The following is a 24,395-nucleotide window of genomic DNA, read 5'->3' as shown; positions in this document are numbered from 1 at the left end:
AGTGTGAATTTGATTCCAAAATGGATTCTTCTGCTCCTGGTAATCCAGTTATCTGCACTGACCCAAGTTATCTGGCTATCTTGTCTACACTGACCCAGCTTATCTGGTTATTTTGTCTACGCTGACTCAGCTGAGGAGCAGAAGGTCAGGTCCTAGTCCTGGACCTCGATACAGGTCAAACCCCTTCTTCTCCCTGGGACTCAGATTTCCAATCTCTAGATTGGGTATAATAATCCCCATTTTAGGGCCACTGGACCCACATAGCTCAAATGGCCTATGGATGTGGAGAGCTTAGTTCTGAGGGGCTGGTTTGCCCTGCCAGACCTAGGAGATCTGTGGGCAGAGCAGGATTCCCTGGCCCCTTCTCACTACCACTGGAAGTTGTGCTTCCGAGGGCTGATAGTCGGCTTCCGTTATGATCAGGCCCAAGAGCAGAAGCAGGCAGCCACCTGCAGGCCTGTGTTCTGGGTCATTCATTCATCAGTCCAGTGCTCACTCCTTCACAGAAAAGGCAGAAGGGGAACTCCTGGGCACCAGTGCCATCCTGCCTCAGCTCGAATCCCCCTGCAGCCACTGCTGGCTCCCCTGCAGCTGCACTCCTGTGTCTGGGGGTCTGTTCCTTAGCGCTGCCATGGGTGGCCTCCCAAGGAGTTTTGTGTGCCTGCCTTTGAGTCTTGCAACCTCAATCAGCCATGCCCAGGCTCACTGCATCAGCAGCCATGTCCTTCAAGATCAACTCATGCCCTTCCCTTCTGCCAGGAAGCCCTCTTGGCTCATCTAGCCCATGCCACCCTGTCCCTTCCTGGAGAGTATGAGCCCCATTCTTTGTCTCCTGCTCATATTCTGTCCTGCCCTGGCCTCTCCCTGTTCTTTAGGAGGCTCTGTCACCTCATCAACACCCTACGTGGGAGCTTCAGAAGGGAATGCCCAGAACACCTTCTCTTCCTCCCTGACAGCCCTACTCTGGGGTGGGCCCAGAGGGGCTCTGAGGCTGTTGACTGGTTGGGTGGGGGGCTGGGGCCAGCTCTTGGCTGTGTTCCTCAAAGTATAGGCTGCAAAGAGGGTCTTAAGCCCCCACAGTGAGACCCAAAGCTCCCTGGGGACCAATCTCTGGTCTTAATAATGAAACATCTCCCAATATGTAGGGCCTCATGGATTCAGAAGGTCTTTTTCATCCCTGCAGCCATTTGATAGAGTGAGTTTGATGACCTCTGCCTGCAAAAGAGACATTCAGATATAGAAAAGAAAAGCTGGATCTTCCCAGGGTGCAGAGGTGCTAAGGCAGTTGCCCTGGCTAGAACCTCAGGTTTGGTTTTACTTTCAGCCTCTTAATCTCTGTCTCTGACTTGCATGAGGTGAGGTGGGAGGTGGCACAGAAGTGAGTGAGCGCCTGCCTGCAGCCTTTCTGTGCTTCCTTCAAGCCTTCTCTGCTGGAGAGGGGGCAGACCAGGAAGGAGGTGGAGCAGAGAAGCAAAGCTGGGGACTCTGCATCGCATCAGCCCCCATCACAGTATCTGAAAGCCATGGGGGCAGGGTGGATGTGAGTATAGGCCTGGCGTCCCTCCACCCTGCTGTCCCAGTCCTGGACACAGCGACCCTGTGAATTCCCATCCCAGGCTCCTTCCTGGTATCCCGAGGGGCACAGATCTGAGTGTCTCTAGAATGAGCTGGAGGTGAGGTTGGAGAAAGCAATGATCTCAGCTAGAGGCTGCGATCTAGCTCAGAGGCCCCTGCCTCCTCCCTTCCTGCACTGTATCCCAGGAAGATTTGCTGTCTGAAATCTCTCATCCTTGTTTTCAATAAGCTGGCCTAGAAGGGTCTTCCTCTTTCTGGATAATTTTGCCCTGGTTCATTTTCTTCCTTTCTCTTCTTTTCACCTGACTCTAGCACAGCATGTCAGCATTCCTTCCCACTGGCCCAGCAGAAGCTGCCAGGAGAGGAGCTCGCACGTATGTGTGTGTGTGTGTGTGTGTGTGTGTGTGTGTGTGTGTACGTGTCCCTGTGTGTATTTCCGAAAGACAGGCCAGGACTCCCCTGTCAGACGGACAGGGACCCGGACTTGCCCAGCAGAGCTTACAGGAGAGATGACTCCCAACACCAAGCTCACTGGCAGGCTCAGGAAGTGGAGGCTGCTGGCAGTCAAAAAAAGCCAGGCCAGCTCAGTAGCCACCTTCCAAAGGTTTGGCTAGGGCTGCCGGCAGGCAGGAAGATCTGATGCTGAACTTAGGGCCAGTGAGGAGTGGTGGAAGGAACCAGACCAGAGCTAGCAGCTAGAGGACTAGACACATGGGCGAATGTCATAGATGCTCAGCATTGGCAGGAAGTGTGGAGAAGGCTCAGCACAACCCCTCATTATCCATATGGGGAATCTGAGGCTCGGAGGGATCAGGGCTTGGCCAGGTGTCACAGAACAAGGTTGTTCAGTCGCCCTGTCGTGTTCAACTCTTTGCAACCCCATGAACTGCTGTGTGCCAGGCCTCCCTGTCCCTCACCATCTCCTGGAGTTTGCCCAAGTTCATGTTCATTGTGTCAGTGATGCTGTCTGGCCATCTCATCCTCTGATGCCCTCTTCTCCTTCTGCCCTCGATCTTTCCCAGGATCAGGGACTTTTCCAATGAGTCATCTGTTTGCATCAGATGACCAAAATACCAGAGCTTCAGCTTCAGCATCAGTCCTTCCAGTGAATATTCAGGGTTGATCTCTCTTAAGACCGATTGGTAGAGAAGGCAATGGCAACCCACTCCAGTATTCTTGCCTAGAGAATCCTGTGGACAGAGGAGCCTGGTGGGCTGCTGTCCATAGTGTCGCAAAGAATCGGACACAAGGGAAGCGACTTAGCATGCATGCCTTGGAGAAGGCAATAGCAACCCACTCCAGTATTCTTGCCTGGAGAATCCCAGGGACAGAGGAGCCTGGTGGGCTGCCGTCTATGGGGTCGCACAGAGTCAGACACGACTGAAGCGGTTTAGCTGTAGCAGCAGCAGTGCCACAAAGTGAAAATATAGGTCACTAACTACAAACCACCAAACGGTTCCATTTCCACTTAAACCAAGGTCGTACACTTTATGTCTGAACTTTTTTTATTTTTTGTCTTCATTCATATCTTGGTAGTTTTCCCTGCTTTCCAATAAAGTTTTTCTATGAGGGCAAAAAAAAAAAAAAAAAAGACTGATTGGTTTGATCTCCTTGCTGAGGAGCAAGGTAAGCACTGAAGATAGATCTTTGGGGGTTTTTTTGGTTTTGTTTTTTACTTTTATTGAAGTATAGTTGATTTGCAATGTTGTGTTTAATTTCTGTTATACAACAAAGTGACTCAGTTACACACACACATGCATATATTCTTTTTTATATTCTTTCTGTTACGGTTTATCCCAAGATATTGAATATAGTTCCTTGTGCTGTATAGTAGCACCTTGTGGTTCATTCTGTATAGAATAGTTTACATTTGCTAATCGCAAACTCCCAACACGTCCCTCCTCCAGTCTCCCCCCACTTGGCAACCACAGTCTGTTCTCTCTATCTGGGTCTGGTTTTTTTCACAGGTATATTCATTTGTGTCGTATTTTAGATTCCACATATAAGTGATCTTATATGGTATTTGTCTTTCTCTTTCTGACTTGCTTCGTTTAGGCTGACAATCTCTGGGTCTGCCCATGTTGCTGCAAATGGCCTTATTTCATTCTTTTTTAATGGCCAGGTAATATTCCATTGTATGTATATTTATACCACACCTCTATCTGTTCATCTGTTGATGGGCATTTAGGCTGCTTCCGTGTCTCGGCTATTGTGAGCAGTGCTGCTGTGAACATGGAGATGCGTGCATCTTTTTGAAGTATGGCTCTGTCTTGATACATGCACAGGAGTGGGATTGCTGGATCCTATGGCAACTCTGTTTTTAGTGTTTTTTTAGGAGCCTGTATACTGTTTTCCATAGTGGCTGCACCAGTTTACATCCTCACCAACAGTGTAAGAAGGTTCACTTTTCTCCACACCCTTTCCAGCAATTACTATTTGTAGACTTTTTAATGATGGCATTCTGACCAGTGTGAGGTGGGGCCTGGTTGTTTGATTTGCATTTCTCTAACAATGAGCAGTGACGAGCGCCTTTTCACGTGCCTCTTTGTCTATGCTTTTGTCATCTTTGGAGAAATGTCTTTTTAGGTCTTCTGCCCATTTGAAAATAGGTCTTTGGATTTCAGTTTTTGTGTTTTTCTTTACAATGCATCATGTCACGTTGTTTGAAAATCAAAAGCTGGAAAGTGTATTCATCTCTATTTGTTGCCCCCTTCCCAGATGCTTCTTAGTATCAGAAACTCTGATGAGCCTCTGTGAGATCTAGGAGTCCTGGAGGCCTGCTCCCTCTGTGGCCGGGCAGGACCTACTTACTATTCAGAAACTAGCAGAGCTCCATGAGTTAATGACTGTGCCACAGTAAAGCTAAGGCAGACTACAGTGGGATGTGGGGAGGGGCAGAGAGAAAAAGTAGGGAATTTTACTCACTCACACCTTGAGTTGTTCCTAAAAGGTTTAAGGTGGCTAGGAGGCTGTGTATCCACAAAGGTCTCTAGAGTATTACCTGACCTCGAAGGAAAAACAGGATACAAAGAGGACAAGACAGAACAGGCACTCTAGGAGGAGGGAATAGGTTGTGCAGAGATTTAGTACATGTGTGAGGCCTCACAAAGCCCAAGGTGGCCGGAAATGTGAGGGCAGTGGGAAATGCCAAAGGAAAGGGGGACTCTACTCAGACTCCCTAATAACCAGCCCACTGTGGGCACTATTATGGATAAACTCACATCTTCCTAGGCTGATCTACTTAGCCTTAGTCACTGTATAGTCTCAATAATGCTGTGTAACAAACCCTTGGAATTCAGTGTTTTGAAATAATAAGCATTTAACTTACTATTCTGTGGGTCAGCAATTGAGGCTGGGCTCTGCTGAGTGGTTCTTCAGGTCTCAGTTGGGCTCGCTCACATCTCTGGAGGTTGGCTGGCCACTGACTGCCCTAGACTAGCCTTGGCTGGGGTGACTATGATGACTTGGCTCTGCTCCACGTTTCTCATCCTCCAGTAGGCTAGTGGGGGTGTGTTCTCATGGTGATGGCAGAGCGCAGGAAGGTAGGCTCTGATGTCAAAGCACATTTCAAGCCTGCTGGCATCCCATAGGCCCAGGCAAGTCATGGCTGTTCTCAGGGGCAGGGGAAGATAGGGAAGAGCAATGCAGAATCACACAGTAAAAGGCATGGACACGGGCGGGTAAAGCACTGGGACCATGAATGTGATCCTCCACAGTCATTTTCCGTCCAGCCTTGCTTGGTGCAAGTATCCACACTTGTATCCTTGCACAGGAGCAGAGCAAGCCTCCAGGACCTAGTTCAAATCCTGCCTTCTCAGGGGAACACTCCATGATGGCTTAGCCCTCAACTTCTTGGTCCTCTGAGGGCTCAGGTAGGGGTGTGTGTGTGTGTGTGTGTGTGTATGTGTGTGTGTGTGTGTGTGTGTTGTGTTGTCACCTCAGTGAGATGACTGGATCTAGTGAGTGGCTGCCTGCTGGGTTTTTTTTTAATCATCCTACCATGCTGGGCTGTGGAGCACAGAGGTGAATCAGAGATACCCCCTGCCCTCCAGGATGCCCAGTTCTCTGAAGGAGACACTCCTTCCAGCAGTGACAACCCAGCAAGGACCAAGACACAAGACCATGGGGCACAAAGAGAGACCAGGGGCATTACTGGGCCTATCCTGGTGGCTAGGAAAGGCTTCCTGAAGAAGGTAGAGCTTCATTGGCATCTAGAAGCGGAGTTGAGGACTAGAAGTGGACCAGTAGTTCTAGGCAGATCTCGGAGAATCTGTCCTGTGCAGAGGGCATAGCATGGGAGAGAGCAGGAGGGATCAGGTGGGTGTGTTTGGGGAATGGCCGTGGTTGTGTGAAGCTGAACCCAGGGAGGTATGTTGGGGAGCTTGTGGATGGGCCTGGAGAGGTTACAGGGACCCTGTCACTGTACCGTGGATGTTGGTGCAGGATGAGGGTGGTCATGAAGCTGAGCTGGAAAGCTGGCCCTGCAGTGGATGGGGCAGAACAGAGGCTGAATGAGCATATAGACAGCAGTCCAGGGGTCACGTGAGGAATGTCTGATCCGAGCAGAGGTAGTAGAACCAAAGAAGAGGCGGTGGTTTAGAATCTGCTGGGCTTGGTGGCCTGAGTCATTTCGGGCCCAGAATTCAGGGGCTGGGACCCCCTATAGCTCCAGAGACTACCCCCTGGTTAGAAGTCATTGGACCTAGGCTAGGGTGGCTCGGGACCCCCAGAGGTCAGGGCTCTAGCCTCCTGGGCTGGGCCTGGACTGCTGACAGGTTTCAGGCCCTGACTCTGCACAGCACCCACCCAGGGGCCCCGGCCTTGCTCAGGAGCAGCTTGGCACAGCCCGTCTCCCCCACCCCTGCTTCTTCATTAGGCACATCCTGACATGACAGCACTGCTGACCGAGAGCAGAGGGGTCTTGAAAAAGCCACCAAAGAAAGGAGGTGCCAAAGCAACTTCCCAGACCTGCTCCAGACACCTCATTCATGACACAGGCCTAAGGGGACTGACTGATCACCAAGGAGGACCCAGGTTCCATGTCCACTCTGTGGGGAGCTTTCGAAGACAGCCCTGGATGGCCAACCTCCTGTTTTCCACCAGAAGTGGAAGTCTCAGCCCCCCGGGGAGCCTTTGGTGCCTTCTCCCCTTACCTTTGGCTGACATTGGCTCAAGGAACACCCCTTCCTCCCCCACGGTGTCCTCTGGCCCCTGGGCTCCCTTTGAGAACTTGTCGAACTTATCACTAACTGTGCCCCGCTGGCCCAGAGCAAAGATTTCTCCACTCTGCCAGAGCCTGAGACTGGCTCAGTGTGCAGATGGCCCAGACTGCTCAGGGCAGTGAGGCCCCTGGATCTCAAATTAAGAATTCCCTGGGGAAGAACCATGCTCTGCTGAAGTCTTTTCTTTCCTTCTTTTATTTATCAGCAGGAGCTGGGCTTTGGATTAAGCTCAGGCTGCAGAATCAGGAAGCCTGGGTTCCTATCATTTAACTTTGGGAAACTTCTTTGGGCTTCAGTTCCTGCAGCTCTAGAATGATGCTAATAAACCTCAGAGACTGGTCTGTGAATCCCTTGGCACATCATAGGTGGTAATTTTTTTAATTCATTAATTCAATAATGTGCATAAGAAGTTATCACACACCCTCGATTCCTAGTACATGGGGAAGCCCCAGAAGGGAGAAATCTTTGAGGGGAAGGACCTTGGAGAGTTCACAGGTGTATCCTGTTAAATGTTCCTGCCCTACACCCTGCATCAAAGGACACAGATCAGGATAAATCCAGCCAGCAGGTCCCAGGGTTGGAGACCTGGGACCAGGTCAGGTTTTTGAGGCTGGGGCAGGAGATGGTGGCATGGGCTGGGTGATCAGGAGGAGAGACGTGAGCTGGGCCTAGCATTTTGAAAGGCAGAGAGGATAGAGATAAGACATCCTCATAAACCCAGTGTGGTACTGATCAGGGGCCTTTTAGGGGACTTTCTCCCCTGGAAGGAAGAGACTTTGATCTATGAATACTTGGTCTCTTGATTGACAAGGTCATGTCCTACTGGTCTGGCCAGGGAGATCAAGCAATCCTACATTGCAGGCCCTGGGCCAGGTCTGCTCAGGCCCAGGATAGTGGGGCAGCATGGCCTTGCACCTCTTGGGCATCCTGGAGCACTTTCTTCCACAGACCCACCTGAGCAATGCCAGGGGTTTTGCTGCTGGAATTAGAAGCCTATAAGGGGAGAGGTCCTGGGATACAGAAACTGCACAAGGACCAGGAGGTGGCCCTCCGAAGACCTGGAGTTCCTGGGTGGAGGGAGTGTCTTAACCTCTGGTTAAGATGCAGAGGGGGTGGTGAGAACCGTAAAAAGGCAGAGCACACCCAGGGCTCCTCCAGAGCAGGAGACTGTGCCTCATTTTCTCCCCAGAGCACAGGGCCTGGTGCAGTAGCAGTGGGAGTGTTTGTCAAATTGGTTTGATAAGAAACGTAGAGTGAGATACAGTCACAGAGAGGGGGAGACCGACAGACAGAGAAGCCAAGAGAGGGAAAGACATACAGAGCCAGGTAGAAAAACCTAGAGAGATAATGGAAATGGAGAGAGGAGAGAGAGGAGAAATAAAACAGAGCAGAGACAGAGAAGGAGAGAGAGAGAAGATTGTGTCTTCACCAAGTCCCAAAATAGCAGCTGCTGGTGCCGGCAGCCTGCCCTGAGACAGCCCCTTAATTGGGGCTGAATTCAGCATTCTCTGAGCCCAGTGCAGTGTCACTGAGGACGGCATGTGCCGGGCCAAGGTTGACAGAAAGGGCCTAGCTGGAGCTGGGATGTGCCTGGGGTCCGTGGCTTCCTGCCCCAGGCTTCCTACGCCCCCTCCAGCTCCTGTTATGCACACTCAGCTCATGCAAGGATGCTGCTCTGAGAAGGTGGCTCAGCCTGGGGAGGTCAGGGCCTCTTCTGCTCACCTGAGGAGGGGGGAGAGGGATTGGGCTGAGGGAGCAGGGAGACAGTAGAGGGGAGCAGAGGCTCCTTGCATTTGGGAAGAGACAGTGGCTGGAAAATTAGATTCTTGGTGCTATTATTTCAGTACAAGTTGCACTTTCACAAAACGATCTTAACAGGCTGATTTGTCTGCTCACCTGCTCTCAGCCAGCACCCAGCAGTGTGGCCCCAGCAGCCATACTCTCAGGTACCACCCTCGCTCCAACCCATTTCCCTGCTGCTTGGGAAAAAGGGCTGGTCCTGCGTCTTAAGGAAACAGCCCCTGTTCCAGCCAGGTATAAAAGGAGGTCTGGCTGGATTCCATTTCCTCTTAGGGCAAAATGAAAATGCCTGCTATTCCTTGTGCTGTGAAGAATTTTCGTTGGATGCCAAGAATTTTCCAGCACCATGAAAATCAAGGCTAGCATATAAGGAGAGTTGAGTTGATTGACCGTCACCTACTCCCCTGCTCTGGCACATGGAAAATTTGAAACTTTTCCTGTAGACCTGTGCCACCCCGTGCTTGTGATGCTCAGTATTGGGTTAACAAAAATTTGTTAATAGGCAGTTATATGGAAAGTGTCCCAGACCCAAAAGAAGAAGGAAAGGAAATTCATATTTGTTGAGCACATTTTTATATGCCAGCCACTGTGCTAAACAGGTTTCCTTATGCTGCATCATTTAACCCTCTTAACAGGCCTGTGATGCTTTTATTATAATTTCTGCTTATGACATGGGAATACTGACTTGAAAAGATTAGATAATGAGCCCAGGTTCACCTAGCTGGTCAGTGGGGTAGCTGAGACCCAAACCCCAATCTTCTTGCATTCAAAGCCCATTTGACTATGGCAGGTGACCCAGAGAACATCAGGGAAGGCTTACTGCTAGAAGCAAGACTGAGGGCTGTCATTGAAAGTGGAGTGAGCAGTCTTTAGGAAATTGGGGAAAAATTGGTATGCAAGGTGGCTCTACTGTGCCTTGATGGGCCTGGGTCTGAGTTGTCAGATGGTGCAGGGGTATCAATAGGAAGCCTAATCCCATGGGGCCAAGATTTTAGTTTGTGTTCACCTGGAAGCATACTCTGAAATGATTAATATGCAGAAAATTTATTGGAGAATGGCCCCAGGGCCAATGTTTGTGGGGGAGGAAAGGGAGCAGGATTGGGCAGAGGGAGAGGCTGAGCTGCAAGGCAGTCTCAGTGATAGTCTCAGCTGATTCTGCAGGAGCTCTGATGCTGGAATGATCCTTCAGAGTTGTCTTGAGTTGGGGTGAAGGAGCTGGGTCTTTATACTGTGTCATTGACCAGTAATTGGGTGTTCACTGCCTTGGGAAGGGAATGTGATCTTGGACAAGGACACTTTCTTCAGAGACAATTCCCATAGAGAGTGGAGAGATGAGAGCTGTCAGATAAGCACCTCCCATCAACTGTGAGAGTGAGTCCTGTAAGGGCCATCTGGGTGGGGCAGCACAGCCTCCATGGCAAGGTTTCTCACTGATGCCAATGGGAGAGGTGACTGGAGACAAGATCCAGGCATAATAAAGACCATGGATGAGGATTTCATAGGGGGAGGGGTCCTACAGCCTATGGGAGAAAGAGAAGGAAACTGGACTGAGGAGTTCGGGCAGGCAGCTTAAAGTCTGAATATTTCCCCTCTACTCTCTGTACCAACAATGCCAGATAGAAAAGGTGCCCAGGATGGGACTGTGAAAGGAAAAAGCTGAGGACAAAGTCATTCTCTGGCTAATGGGTCATACAGAAAGAACCTGAGTGCCTAGCCCTGTGTGGATCTGCAATGAGTAGGAGGATAAGGAGAGAACAGAAGAGACAAGTGAAGAACAAGTTGGTCCTGTCTCAAGGCAGCACATTCTGGGTAGGGGTGCCGTTTCATGTGTGGGAGCAGGCAGAGAGCAGCACACGGTGTGCTCCCAGGCTGCCTTGGGTGGTTCTGCCAGATCTTGGGGTAAATTAATTCAGAGAAGGGAGCCAGCAAGGTGGGAAAGTCAAGGAGAGATTCTCAGAACAAGAGACTTAGGATGAGCCTTGAATAACAGAGAGGAGTCAGGCCAGCAGAGATCCACGCTCCCGAAATGTCCTCTCACTTCCCTGCTCTGCGACCTTGAGGGAAGGGAGTCAGTATTCATCCAGGGCTGGTCCATCTCCAGTAAGAGGTGACCCAGAGACACACCCAGTCCTTTCTTTTATCTTCATAAACCTTTGCTTTCTCAGGCACCCTGGATCTATCCGTGGTGCTGAATAACAGGGAGCTTGCCCCAGCCTCACCTGGGGAGGACCAAGTCTGCAGAGTTTCAGTTTCTCCTTCTGCCAGAAAGTAGCAAGATGAGCCTCTTCACAGAGGGTTTGTGTATGGGGGCTGCAGCCAAGACCAGGAGATCTGCCCCTGGATACCCAGGCCTTAACTTCCTTCACTGGGCAGAGCCGGACAGGATAAGTAGACTGTCCAATCAGCGAGCAGAGCACAGGGCCTGTCACGTCCTTGGTGCCTATGAGCAGGGTATAATGGGGGCCATTTAAGTTGTGCCCTCAAGGGAGCTTCTCTTTGGTAATAGAACCATTTTGTATCTTGATTGTAGTGGTGGTAATACAGATTTATACACGCAATAAACTTATAGAATGAAGAATTGATGCTTTCAAACTGTGGTGCTGGAGAAGACTCTTGAGAGTCCCTTAGACTGCAAGGAGATAAAACCAGTCAATCCTAAATATTCAGCTCTAGATATTCATTGGAAGGACTGATGCTGAAGCTGAAACTCCAATACTTTGGCTACCTGATATGAAGAGCTGACTCTTTGGAAAAGGCCCTGATACTGAGAAAGATTGAAGGCAGGAGGAGAAGGGGGTGACAAAGGATGAGATGGTTGGATGGCATCACTGAGTCAATGGACATGAGTTTGAGCAAACTCCAGGAGATAGTGAAGGACAGGGAAGCCTGGTGTGCTGCAGTCCATGGGGTTGCAGAGTCAGACATGACTGAGCAGCTAAATAACACACAACAACAACTACACATATTCAAAAAGTGAATCCAGGCAAAAACTAGTAAAATCTGGGTAGGGTCTATAGTCTAGTTAATTGTATTGTGCTAACATCAATTTCTTGGTTTTGAAATCACTATAATTGTCCCTATGTTCCCCCATACCATTGGGGTAGCTGAGTGACAGGTACTTAAGGACATTTTATGCTATTTTTGCAACTTCTTGAAGCCTACAGTCATTTAAAAATTAAAAAAATACATCATGCCCAATGGCTGAGCTTGCTTAATACCCTCTTATCAGCCCCTCTTCTTCACCCATCTAGATCCTTTGAGGGCTGAGCTTGAGTCTTTTCTTCTCCAGGAAGCTTTCTGATTACCCATGCCCACCTCTGGGTTCCTATAGTACTTATGCTGTGAACTCATAGCCAGGCCTCTGACCTCTGTGGTTTCATGTGTCTGCTTTACCTCCATAACCATGCTGAGAGTTCCCTGAAGGTGGGGATTTTATCTTCTTGGACTTTCATTTCCTTCTCAGATCCTGAGGATACACAACTGGTGCTCAATTATTACCTGGTGACAGACTGATAAATATCTGCTTCTCACAGAACCCGGGCTTTCCCAAGCCTTTAATTGCCTCCTTCCTTCCAGCGCTCCTGTTAAGTACAGCTTTGTGGCAGCCTGTCTCCGACAAACATATGAGGAAGAAAGCAGGGCTTGGAGCCACAAGAGCCCCTGTGCCATGAACCACTTACTGCACGTCCATGTCATGACAGAGCTGAATGTCCCGTGCCTCTGATCTAATCTTTGTTGGAATGCTGCAAATAGGGAGCTGCACCCTCACTTTACATGTGAGGACAGACACACTGTAGGAGGGGGTCGCAGTAAAGAATCAAAACCCAAAGCTGTTTCCCAGATGTGCCACCTAGACATTGTGTGAACTTGGGCCAGCTGCTCAACCTCTCTGCTTGTCAGTTTCCTCATCTGTAAAATGGGAAGAATAGTACCTTCATCATAGGGATTTTGTGAGAGGTAATGACATAACCTTCATATCTTTTGCTATTCTGTGGACTCCTTAGAGGCAGGACCAGGCCTGAGGTGTGGTGGATGCTTACTATGTATTTGCTGAAGTAACTGCTAAATGACTTAATGATCGAAAGAATGAATGAATGCTTATAAAGTGCTCCCTCAGTTTTGAGCACAGGGTAGGAACTCTCTAGGAGAAGGCAGTGGCACCCCACTCCAGTTCTCTTGCCTGGAAAATCCCATGGGTGGAGGAGCCTGGTAGGCTGCAGTCCATGGGGTCGAGAAGAATCGGACATGACTGAGCGACTTCACTTTCACTTTTCACTTTCATACGTTGGAGAAGGAAATGGCAACCCACTCCAGTGTTCTTGCCTGGAGAGTCCCAGGGACAGCGGAGCCTGGTGGGCTGCCATCTATGGGGTCGCAAAGAGTCGGACACGACTGAAGTGACTTAGCAGCAGCAGCAGGAACTCTCTAAATGTTGTTCAGTTGCTAAGTCATGTCTGACTCTTTGTGACCCCATGGACTGCAGCACGCCAGGCTTCCCTGTCTTTCACTCTCTCTCTAAATGTTAGCTCCTTCCTTCATTCCACCTCAGCCCTTTCTGGCATGAATTCCCATTCAAACAATGCCAGAATGGTGGAGAAGCTGCCAGTCCCTTCTGTTTCCAAAGGAAGGAAAATGCACCCCTTGCAGTTTGAGGGGTTTGGGCATGGGAAAGTGGCAAGTCCAGGCTGGCCCTCCCTCTGCCCCTGAACTCTCAGGTCTAGCAGAATGCTGTGCAAACTGGTTACCTGGGAGTTGGCTGCTCCAGGGTCTTTTCCAGGGTGCCTAGAGAGTGAGCCTCAAGCGCCAGGCCTGCAGCCCCCGTGTCCTCCCACGAAGTAACCCTATGCAAATAGGTCAGGGGCTCCACGGAGGATTGTAAAACCGCCCCTCTGAGGAAAAGGCAACAGGGCCTTAGAGCATCTGTGTGTGTGTCCTTGACACAGAATCTTGCAATCCAAGCTTATGAGGGAACTTGTATATCATTAAAATCCCATGGATGGAGGAGCCTGGTAGGCTGCAGTCCATGGGGTCGAGAAGAGTCCGACAGGACTGAGCGACTTCACTTTCACTTTTCACTTTCATGCATTGGAGAAGGAAATGGCAACCCACTCCAGTGTTCTTGCCTGGAGAATCCCAGGGACGGGGGAGCCTGGTGGGCTGCCGTCTATGGGGTCGCACAGAGTCGGACACGACTGAAGCAACTTAGCAGCAGCAATGCACACTTCAGGAGGCTGATTCCTGTTCAAGGAACTGGTCCAAGGCTTGACACCGCTAAGTATGGGATCTTTCTACTTCCCGGGCATGGCCATTCACTGCTTATGCTTGTGAGAAGGGCAAGAAGGACCATTTGCACATTTCTGCGATTCAGGGGTGACTGAACTGAGCTGAGAGAGCAGTGGCTGTGTAGTTGAAGGCTCCATGACTGATTCTTTTCACTGTGATACCTGGGACAGAATCTTGCATTTTTCTGGAGGGTTCAGGCTGACAGATCAACCCCTTACAGAGGGTAAAGTGGCTATAGAATTCACACTAAAGTGTAAATGATTGACAGGCTGGGTTCTTCCCTGTCTGATCAAGACCTGGCCTGCTGGTCCCAAACACGGAACTCTGAGGGGCCATTCCAGATAGTTATTGTCTCCAGGGCTGTTTGACCAGATGGATAAGACAGCACATCTCTACTGGTCCCTCTCTCCTTGGTTCCAACATCCCATCCCTCCGTTTTGGCCCCAGGAGTCCACTTTGGTAGAGGATTATTGGATTTAATTAATATGTCCTTAGCTTGACATAATTCTCATTCTGGCTCAGTTGTGCAGGGTCCATTCCTTTTGCCTGTTTCAATTTCAGGGCTGAAAAGAATTCCCGACGCTTTTAAGGTCCTTCTCATAAATCATCTTCCATGGCTAAACATGAATGGATTTATAATTCTGTTCTAAAGATAAGGAAGCCAAGCCTGTGCAGGTGATGGTAAAGGGACGTGCCTAATGTCACACTGGGAGACCCTGGCAAGGCTGAGTCTGAATCCCAGGGCTCCTAGTTTCTGTTCTTGCACTTGGCTCAGGGTTAGCATTCCCACCAACTTTCCAGTCTGCCAGCAAAGGTATCAACTACAGTGGTTTTACCTTTTTTACAACTGCCAGCTAATGTCATCCTTTATTTCCAGTTCTTCCTGCTTAGACATGAGTGCCTGCTTTCAGGAAGAAATAGGGCTTTGTCCTCAGGAGGCTCATGTTTGGGTGGGCAGACAAGAGTGTGACTCAGGGAGCAAGGAGATGCAGCAAGGGGGTGCAGGCTAAAGGGGGTCAGTGCATGAACACCAAGGAGAGCTGGGAGATCACCGAGGTCTTCCCAGAAGAGAGCACTTGGGAGGGCTCGAGGCCCACTGCAGGCTCAGGGCAGCTTCTTGAGTGGAGTGTCAGCGAGGTGATGGGCTCCCTTTGGGAACAGAGGCTGGAGAGTCAGTGAAGATTCTGTTAAGTCCTCCCTACCTGTAGATATTTGCTTTTTTCCACCACACAACCCCTTACTCAGCAGAGCCCTCCATATGCCCAGAGTCCCTGGTCAAGCTTGCTTCCTTCTCCAGAGGCCAGATGCCCTTCCCAGGTCCACAAGCTGAAGATGGGCCTCCAGAGGGAGCCTGGATCTTATCCTCACTTTTTCCCGCCTCTCCCCACCCCCAGCTTGGAGCATATTCTAACAGAGCAGCAGTCTCCCTCAAAGACTTCCCCAGGGACTTCCCTGGCAGTGAGTCTAGTGGTTAAGAATCCCCGTTTCCAATACAGAGGGTGTGGGTTCTATCTCTTGTCAGGGAACTAAGATTACACTCGCATATGCCATGTGGTATGACCAAAAAAAACCAATTTTTTTAAATTGAAAGAAAACTTAAAAAAAAATCTAGAAATTTATTAAAAAAAAAAAAAGACTTCCTCAAAGTCCCCAGTGGCCTTGATGGACGTGAAAGGCTGGGCCGTGGGGGCAGGGCTAGTTTGTGTCAGTCATACTAACACAGTCTCGTCTCTAGGGGTCAAGGTTTTTTTCTAAAGTGATCAGTAGAATGAAGGCTCAGGTTAGGCCCAAAATGAAGTCCTGTCTCTGGACAGTCAGGGCTCAGTTGTAGGAGTCAGTGATGAGGTGTCCCAAACAGTGGCACAACATGGTCTTCGTCTTTTGTTTCAGAAAGCAGGAAAGGCCGTGCAGCCGTATGCACATGACTTCACTGTGCGTCCTTCCCAGGACCCGCCCCAAGCCAGGTGCATGGGGGAGGTGGAGGAGACAAACCCCCTCAAGGAGCTCCCGGCTCCGGGGCCAGATCAGCCTTACTCAGAGAACAGTTCCCAAGCCTGTTCGATTCCTAGGGCTGCCACATAAAGTACCACAAACCTGGCGGCCTAAACAACACAGTTAATTCTCTTACAGTTTTGGAGGTCAGATGTCTGGCGCAGGTTTCACTGGTTAAAGTCAAAGTGTTGACCGGACTGTGCTCCCTTCTGGAGACTCTAGGGGAGAATCTATTTCCTTGCCTTTCCCAGCATCTAGAATCTGTCCTCCTTCTGTGGCTCATGGCCCCTTCCTCCAATCTTCAAAGCCAGAAATGCTGGTTGTGTCTTTCTAGTACAGCACTCTGACATTGACTTGTTTGCCTCCTGCTTCTGCTTTTAAGGACCATCGTGATTGTATGCATGCATGCTCACTTGTATCTGACTCTTTGTGACCCTGTGGACTGTAGCCCACCAGGCTTGTCTGTCCATAGAATTTTCCATATAAGAATACTAGAGTGGGTTGCCATTTCCTTCTTCAGGGGATCTTCTCTATCCAGGGATTGAACCCGAGTCTCCTGCATTGGCAGGTGGATCCTTTACCACTGAGCCACTAGGGAAGCCTCCTAGATAACTAAGGTACTCTAAAATATTAAGAACCACTTTTTAGGGCACTGTACTTACCTGCTTCGTTGTAGCTGAGTCAAAGGCATGTCTTGAGTATGGGCTTGTGGGATGGGAGGATAATGGAGCACATGCTAAGGTTCCATGGCCCAGGCCTGGAAATGGTGTATACCGCATTCACTATTCGTGAGAAATTGGTCTGACAATTACACTTGGTTGCACAGAGGTTGGGAAATGTAGTCCCTAGCTGACAACCACATGGCCAACTACAACTTTATCATTATGGAAGGAGGAGAATGAATTTGGTATAGAACTAGCAGTCCTCACTGTAATTCTTTAGTTCTCTGCCATCTCACGGGGACAGGAATGAAATCTGCCCAGATCACAGCTTCATCTGATAAATACCCCCTAGGGATGTGTCCTCATCTATTCCAACTCAGTCACAGCCTCAAGTCTCTGGGCATCCTGGTGACAATCATGATGCCGAGGTCATTGTCCAGTTTGGAGTGAGGGTGAGCCAAGAGGAGAAAATGGCTTTATATTTTGGTCTGCCTAAGTTTGAGAAGGCAGTCAATCTTAAAGGAAATCAGCCCTGAATACTCATTGGAAGGACTGATGCTGAAGCTGAAATTCCAGTATTCTGGTCACCTGATGCGAAAAGTTGACTCATTGGAAAATTCCATGAAGCTGGGAAAGATTGGGGGCAGAAGGAGAAGAGGGCGTCAGAAGATGAGATGGTTGGATGGCATGACCAATGCAATGGACGTGAACTTGGGCAAACTTCAGGAGATGGTGGGAGACGTGGAGGCCTGGCGTACTGCAGTCCATGGTGTCACAAAGTGTCAGTACAACTGGGAATAACAACAAATTTGAGTCGACAGAAGTTGGGGTTAAGGGATCATATTTAGGATATTGGACATACTTACTTTGATTTGTCCCCTTGGAATCTATAAAACACCGGGGATTTTCAAGATATACCAAGGACAGCAGGATGGGGAACACACTGGTTCCTGCCCCTCCCCCCTACCTATATCATCAGTGCCAACATTTACTGAGCGTTCACCATGTCTCCATTCCTGAGTTGTATGCTTAACGAGAAAGTGACACTGTTTGCTGAAGACTTGAGAAATGCTCAAAGCTACAGGTGGGGAAAAGGGGGAAATAGCTGTCCATCCACTCCTCCCTCCCACCATATTGTTCCAGGAGCTTCTTAGGGTAAGGTGAGAGGCCTCTTTCTTCATACTGGTCACGGCCTAGGGACGGAGGACGGAGGTCTCGCCTTGCCTTGGGTTCAGAAGCCCAGGGAGTACGTCTTCTGATTTTCTCTCCTCAGTCGCACTGAGCTTCTCCATTCACACTTTCTGACCATGGCATGAATGTTCTGGACGTTCACTCTCAGGTGGCCTGTGTTTCCTCCCCTCTGGCCAGCATTGGCTGAGCTTCCTGCAGAAACAGTGTCCTGAGCTGGACTGTCTGGAGCTTGGGGCCAGGCCATGACTTCTGCAGAGGAACTCTGAAGAATGTGCCTGCATTTTCTGTGGCTGTTGGGGAAGATGCTGCTTGTTGTACAGCTCAATGTCCCCTCAGTGATGGCTCCCATGATAAATTTTGCTTAGAATTTAGTGCCAGAGATGCGTTTATGTCTCCTGAAAAACCGGCCTTTTGTTCTGGCAGGGAGAACACTATATCCTTTTGGTTCCACTTTGGTCTGAGCTGCCAGGAACCTTGGAGCTAAATTTAATGATTAATTGCAACAACCTCAATATTTTCAGCAGAGGATGTAGTTCTTGGTTCCTTTCCCATTCACCAGAGCTTCTCAAAGAAAGGGCTGTAGATGCCTGGAATAGAATCAACTTGCTAAAGTGCAGCTTACTGGTCCGATCTCAGACCTACTGGATAAGCATCTGGGTGAGGTGTGGGGGTGGGGAAGCATGTCTTCTGCATCCCAAGTCCATCCTTATGTAAACTGAAGACTCTCTGCTATGAGTCATATTGATCTTTTTTCTCAAACATCCTCCAGTAAGGGTACGTTCTCCTTCGTGTGTGCATGCTTAGCTGCTCAGTCGTGTCTGACTCTTTGTGACCCCATGGACTGTAGCCCACCAGGTTCCTCTGTCCGTGAGATTCTCCAGGCAAGAATACTGGAGTGGGTTGCCATTCCCTTCTTCAGGGGATCTTCCCAACCCAGGGACTGAACCCAGGTCTCCTGCATTGCAGGGAGAAACTTTACCCCTGAGCCACCAGGGAAGCAGCATGGTCTCCTTCAAGCCACTTCAAAATGTTTTTGGATGTAGAAAGATTTTTGGATTACATAAAGTCAGCAATGGAATACTGTATAGCTGTGAAAATGAATGAAGGAACTTTCTAAGAAATAAAAAGATCGAGATATTTCATTAGGTGAAATAAGAAAGGAGCAGAATAGGATAGGATACTATATAGGATATAGTATACTAACTTTGGTGAAAGTTAGTATAGGATACAATACTATATAGGATACTATACGATATAGGATACTAACTTTGGTGGAAAATAGGGGAGAAATGTAAATATATATTTGGTTATGTTTATAACAGACATAAGGAAAGTCTGGAAGACTTCATAAGAAATTAGTAGCAGTTTGGAGGTGGGGGCATAGGAACTGGTTGGATCTTAGATGGGAATTAAAGGGAACCTTTCACTGTATAGCTTTAATGTATTTCCTTTCCAGGCTAGGTGAAGATATTTCAGATTCAAAAAAATTTTTTAAAATCTGTATATCTGATCAAAAGACAGTGCTGTTTCACAACCGTGTTACTTACCTGTTCTGTTAAGACGTGTGTTTGGAGCTATAACATTTCCTCTGTGTGAATCCTTATCTCACACAACTCCATCCCAAGTCAACCTTCCCTGAAAGGGCCCTGGAGCTCATGGTTCTGGACAGAACCAGCTGAACCTAGAAAGAACGCAGTGGAATGAGGAAATTAGAGTGAGCATGGTTCCTAGCTTCTAAGAATGTTCGATGTTCACCGCCCATGTTCAAGAATGTTTCTCCAACAATTTTGCCTGTCCGAGGGGGTTTCTTGCTAAGACAGGCTCCTCTGAGGCCATTAAATGTCAATAAGACCAATCAGAATTTGGAGACTGAGGCTTTGGTTTTCATCTGGGTCAACACTGGGGCTCTTTGTGGTCTGGCAAAAGGTGGTTTGAAATAAGCAGTTTGTTGGAAGCAGGATGGCAAAGTTCAAGGCAGGCATAAATCAGATGAGGATGAAAAGAGAGACGAGAGTCAGAGAGAGAATAAGAGACGAGAGGGAAAGGGGGGCAGAAACCAGCACTGAAGCCCCTGTACTTCCCTCCTGTAAAGAACAGCTCCCTTTGGGATCCTCCCAAGATGAGGGATGACAAAGCATTATCTTCACAGCCCCTGTGACAGTCCTTGACTTTAACTTCTCTCCAGAATGCTGGGAGGCCTACCTTTTGCTAGTTGTTGTCATTCAGCCCCTAAGTCGTGTCTGACTCTTTGTGACCCCCATAGACTGCAGCACACGAGGCTCCTGTGTCCTCCACTATCTCCCAGAGTTTGCTCAAATTCATGTCCATTGAGTCAGTGATGCTGTCTAACCAGTTCATGAGCTGAGGTCTCCAGGACACATGCTTACCCAGTTTTTGGTGGGGGGCTGGTGGGGGGAAGCTTTAGAGTTCATCCAATCAGGCCCCTTCATTTTCCAGAGAAGGTAAGAGTGTGGAGAGTGAACTCTCCAAGGCCACACAGCTTGGACCTAGAGTTGCCATTGTTCCCTTGGAGTCATCAGGGGTGAAGCGGTGGGGTTTCCCTGAAATGCTGACATCCCCAGGGGATCCAGCAGGCAAAGGGACCTTATCTTCTTGTCATCATTCAGTTTGTACTCTGATCTGAGGACCTGTATCCTCAGATCAGAGGCAGGGACTGCCCCAAGGTAAGTTTGGGAGAGATAATGGAGAAAACACCCCTGAAAGACGTGGTACACACGTCTTGGGTCATTAGGAATGGCTAGCCAGGGAGACAGAGATGTTTCAGAAAGACTGTCCCTAAGAAAGAGAGAGAATGGCATAAATTATGACTTAACACCCGCCCTCCCCCCAATAAATCCTGACCTGGTATTTCAGTGTTCTAGCTGCAGGCATAAATGCTGGGCCTCTGACGGATGGATGGATGGTGTACTTGAAATGATGGAGCACTCCTCCTGTGTCTCTCCAATCTCTTGGATGATGCCGGCCCTGTTTTATGCTCAGTATCTATAACAAGGACGTGTCCTATAATAAAAGATGGTTCAGGGATGGCAGGACCAACCTGTCTCCATTACATCCTCTTTGGTAACGGAGGACTGCTGGCCGGCCTTGGGGCCAGTGGAGCGCACAGTCCAGCTCCTAGTGGAAGGAGAATACATGGGGCACTGGCCTCCTCTCCCGCCAGTATCTCACCACTGTGTGGCCATGGTGGGGGGCGGTTGACTTTGATCCTTCACTACTGGCACAGCAGAAGGGGGACATTTATTCCAGTCTCTGTGGTTTCATTTTCTGTGGCTTGGGGAATAGGTCAGGATTGGGGAACCTGTTGTGTAGACACAAGAGTAAGAGGCCCGAATCCTTGGCTGATTGGATCTCAAACTGACGTGGAGATGGATTCATCCATTTGGGGAAATGAATGCAGCCCTGGGCACAAGCGCTACTCACAGAGAAACATTGGATCCCATAGTGGCCTTGGACCTGCTGGGATCTCCTAGGAGTTCTGTGCACCCCACCCTGGACCTTAGTTCTGTGCTGAAGTTCAAATGAACTCTTTCTGAATATTCTTTCTCATCTCTATGCATTTACGTAGGCACTGAGCCAGCCAGGATGCATTCCGATCCTCTAATGTTTCAAGTCATTCTTTCTCGTCCTGCAAAGGTCAGGTTCATGCCCTTCCTCATCCAAGAAGCCAGCACTGAGGACTCTGGCCTGCACAGAATTCCTCCTCCCCCAGCTCCTGAGCATCCATTCACCATGTGAACCACCTATCACTTTGGGTTACTACCTAAGTGACAAGTGACTTATATCTAATTACTAGGAATAGGTTTCCATTCCTAACAAACCTTGAACCTTTTAAGCTTCTCTCGCCCTGCCCACCTGGGCCTTGCAGGGAGTAGATGTTCAACAGATGGGAGCTCAATGACTGCCTTGAATTGGAGGACAAGTCTCTTCTCTCCCACCAGCCTGGGAGGTCACCAAGCATAAAGAAGCTGCCTTTCCTGCCAGCCTGTTGCCCTGCAGAGAGCACTGGCAGAGGATGCAGGGAGAATGCGGGCCAATAAAGCTGGCCTGTGCAGTTCCACAAAGCAAAGGCTGAGCCGGCTCTCTCAGTAGTGGCTGGCAGAGCAAGCCTGCCCCAGATATCAGTGCTGAGCCCTTGTTCCTAGTGTGAATCTCCCCCAGGATCCCAGACACCCGGCCCTCCATGAGGGCCTAAACTCCCTCTCCTCCCAGGGCCCCTAGGCTTCTGTCCATCAGAGCCTCTGGAACGCCCAAGAGGAGACCTGCTGCTTCCTCTGGGTTCAGGAGTGGAATTCACACCTGCTGTGTTCCTAGTCTAATGAGGGGCAACACCAAAAGAGAAAAAGGGGTCACTCGGAGCTGTCAGACCAAGCATGGTGACATCCTCCTCCATGGGGCCTGGCTGAGTTCCCACCCTCCCATTTCTGGCCTGCAGAAGGGCTCTGGGACTTGCTGTACACTGAGCCCCCTTCCGTGTGTCCTCTTCCCAAATGTCATCTGTGCAGACTCCTCACTCGACAATCAAGCTGTTCTTATTCCTACAGATCTTGGAGAGGTCAGTTCGTCCAGGCCTCTGTGTCCAAGTCAGTCCAGGAGTGAAGTACATGTCCTTGGGGAAAGAAGATGATGTCACATTTATGCCAAAGTTTAGCCACCCGCTTCTCCAGGAAGTTCATTCTTGTATCCGACCCACATCTCTCTCGGTGCAGCCACAGCCCAGCTTGCTCACTGTCCTCCACAGAGCTTGGCTCCTATCCTCAAGCTCCCACCCTTGCCACCTCTTCGCTGGCTGTGTGGCCAAGATGGAATCATCCCGTGACCTCGCTTTAAATCTCAGAGCCTGGGGAACGGCTTTTATCATCCCCGCCAGTTGATTCCATCTGTCTTAATTACATTTTCGATTTTGTCACTTTACCGTCATTTCTTATTTCATTCAGCTGCTGAGCGTGGCCATGAGGACCCGGGTGGGGGTGGTCCCTACCTTTCCCGGCCACTCAGCGGTTCCCAGGACTGTCACTCAGGACTGGCAAATTGCTGGCACCTGCCCTGGGGCTCGCTGCAGAGGAGGATGAATAAGTCGCCACCCTTACCCTCCACCTCAACTAAACAGCCTTGGCTGTGGCCCAAGGCTCTGATCCAGGACGTCCCTGCTGCCAACTCCTCCAGCCAGCTGCCTGACTGCCTGCCTGCCGCCTGCCCGTGGGTTTCAGGGTGACCTGGGGCTTGTCTCCAAAGCACTGCAGGAAGCTGTGAGGGCACCAGACTGCCCTGGGCTGGGCACCTGCTCAGCTGGCCTCTTGCCTGGTTCTGTCTCTTTCTGAACTTGTTGTGAGAGGCGAGGCAGCTCATCTTACCCTGTACCTGTCTGCCCTCTTCTACCAGAGGGACAAAGGGTCTGTACTACAAGTTTTGGGGAAGAGTAATGAGAGGGTTTTGAAAGTTACTGCTGCTACTGCTGCTAAGTCGCTTCAGTCGTGTCCGACTCTGTGCGACCCCACAGACAGCAGCCCACCAGGCTCCCCCGTTCCTGGGATTCTCCAGGCAAGAGTACTGGAGTGGGGTGCCATTGCCTTCTCCAATGCATGAAAGTGAAAAGTGAAAGTGAAGTCGCTCAGTCATGTCCGACTCTTGGCGACCCCATGGACTGCAGCCTACCAGGCTCCTCCATCCATGGGATTTTCCAGGCAAGAGTATTGGAGTGGGGTGCTATTGCCTTCTCCGTTTGAAAGTTAAGAATGATGTAAATGAAGATATTACACTTATACCCTGATAGCCTTTAATTATGGTTTATTATCTAGGAAGATGATGAAGTTGAGCTCATACACAGGGGTTAGTTAGTTCAACACTCTTTCCCCATCACAAACTAAGTCCAGGGGCTTCCCTGGTGGTCCGTGACTGAGACTGTGAACACCCAGTGCAGGGGGCCTGGGTTCTACCCGGGGGTCAAGGAACTAGATCCCGCAAGCTGCAACTAAGAGTTAGTACACCTCAACCAGAGATCCTGCCTGCCACAACTGGGACCCGATGCAGCCAGATAAATAAATATTAAAAAAACAAAAAGACTAAGTCCATACTCCAGTTCCAGACTGAGCCCTGCCAGTGGTCCTAGTCACAAGCTAAGCGGTGACCTTGGCTCCAGGCCAAGCCCAACCCTAGTTCCCTGATTGGTCCCTGTGCCAGGCTGATTTCTGATCCTGGCCCTGGACTATGCCTCTGTGCTGGACGTCCTGGCCTGGTCTCTAAATGAGCCCTGACCTAGGCCAGCTGGGTGTATCCTGCCTCTAAATACATACTCTTCCCACAGGTGGGTGAAGAGAGAATGACTGGTTGGCTGTGGCATTGTCCCAGTGCTTGGCACGAAGGTTCATCTGACTGTCCTTGTTCCCCAGGCTGCAGGCCCACTAAAGGGAACCCCTGTTTGAAGAGTGAATCCTGTGTGCCTTCCTGAGGAGGAGCCGCAGGGTGGGGAGGGGGCGAGTCAGAACCCAGCATCAGTTCATGACCTGGAGCCCACTGTTTGAGTGCATCCATCCCCATCCTGTCCTGTCTTCAGAGTCTAAATATCTCAGAGACACAGGGCTCTGTCTTTGCAGCCAGCCTTAGCCCCTCACCCTGCACACCTGGGTTGCCATCTGGTCTCCATTCTGCTGCA

General features: G+C 49.7%; 1 long non-coding RNA gene across 1 annotated transcript in view; it reads left to right on the top strand.

Annotated features, from left to right (window-relative positions):
* Positions 1–22,657, top strand: part of LOC133255770 (uncharacterized) — a 40,992-nt gene extending 18,335 nt beyond the window's left edge. Inside the window, exon 2 of the long non-coding RNA XR_009739045.1 lies at positions 22,288–22,657. This is a non-coding gene — a long non-coding RNA (uncharacterized LOC133255770). The remainder of the gene's footprint in view (positions 1–22,287) is intronic.
* Positions 22,658–24,395: the final 1,738 nt, after the last annotated feature.

Source organism: Bos javanicus, chromosome 10 (genome assembly GCF_032452875.1).
Source record: "Bos javanicus breed banteng chromosome 10, ARS-OSU_banteng_1.0, whole genome shotgun sequence".
NCBI classification, from domain to species: domain Eukaryota; kingdom Metazoa; phylum Chordata; class Mammalia; order Artiodactyla; family Bovidae; genus Bos; species Bos javanicus.
This window is presented reverse-complemented; position numbering and strand designations above follow the sequence as displayed.